Source organism: Borostomias antarcticus, assembly GCF_949987555.1.
Source record: "Borostomias antarcticus genome assembly, chromosome: 6".
NCBI classification, from domain to species: domain Eukaryota; kingdom Metazoa; phylum Chordata; class Actinopteri; order Stomiiformes; family Stomiidae; genus Borostomias; species Borostomias antarcticus.
This window is the reverse complement of record NC_140239.1, coordinates 12,615,154-12,616,289: the sequence shown is the minus strand read 5'-3', so window position 1 is coordinate 12,616,289 and position 1,136 is coordinate 12,615,154.

Here is a 1,136-nt window from a genome sequence, read left to right as displayed (position 1 = left end):
TGCTATCCACCTGATACTGTATCTACTGGACCTCTGGGACATTCACACCATGTCTATAGAGTACCCAAGTCCCCCTGAGTCTGGGCGCCTGGAAACGCCTATCTGAGCAATAGCACTTTTACACAACATTGTTTCCCTTCAAAAATAAAATTAACGATACAATCTTGAAACTTTCATAGTATCATGTGACTCCTTGTGATACCAAGCTACTGCAGAGGCACAAACATTTTGTCATAATGTTGCAGACACAGAACTTTATGCAATCAAACTACAATCCCCCTGATAAATGTTTGCAGTTCCACCATGATTGTAGTTTGTTTTGCGACTTCCAAGCCTGAACACTTGACTTGGACCCTCTATAGACTGCACTTCCACCTAGCGCCACAGACTGCCATTCACACTGGAGACATGGTGTCAGACGGATGAAGGAGGGAGCAGGGGAGATGGAAGGAGGAGAAGGAGGGAGCAGGGGAGACGGAAGGAGGAGAAGGAGGAGAAGGAAGGAAGATGAGGCTATAAGATGCTACAGCACAGTACTAGTGCTACCTGAACATGCTACAGAATGAGCCTCCAGCCTATATGATGTCTGAACACCACACACACGCACGCACGCACGCACACACGCACACACGCACGCACACACGCACACACGCACACACGCACACACACACACACACACACACACATGCATTTCTGATTGACTTGTACGTTGAACTAGTCAAACAACTACAGTATGTTTATCACATGTTCTACAGCGGAATGTATACTGTAGACAACTGACACTAGCCAGGCACACAGCTACATCTAGGCATACAGACCAGACTAGGCCAGACCAGACTAGGCCAGGCCAGACCAGACTAGACCAGGCTAGACCAGACCAGACTGGACCAGGCTAGGCCAAGCTAGACCCAGACCAGGCTAGACCAGACCAGACCAGACCAGACTGGACCAGACCAGGCTAGACCCAGACCAGACTAGGCCAGACCAGACCAGGCTAGACCAGACCCAGACCAGACTAGACCCAGACCAGACTAGGCTAGGCTAGGCTAGGCTAGGCTAGGCTAGACCAGACCAGACCAGACCAGACTAGACCAGACCAGACCAGACCCAGACCAGACCAGACTAGGCCAGACCAG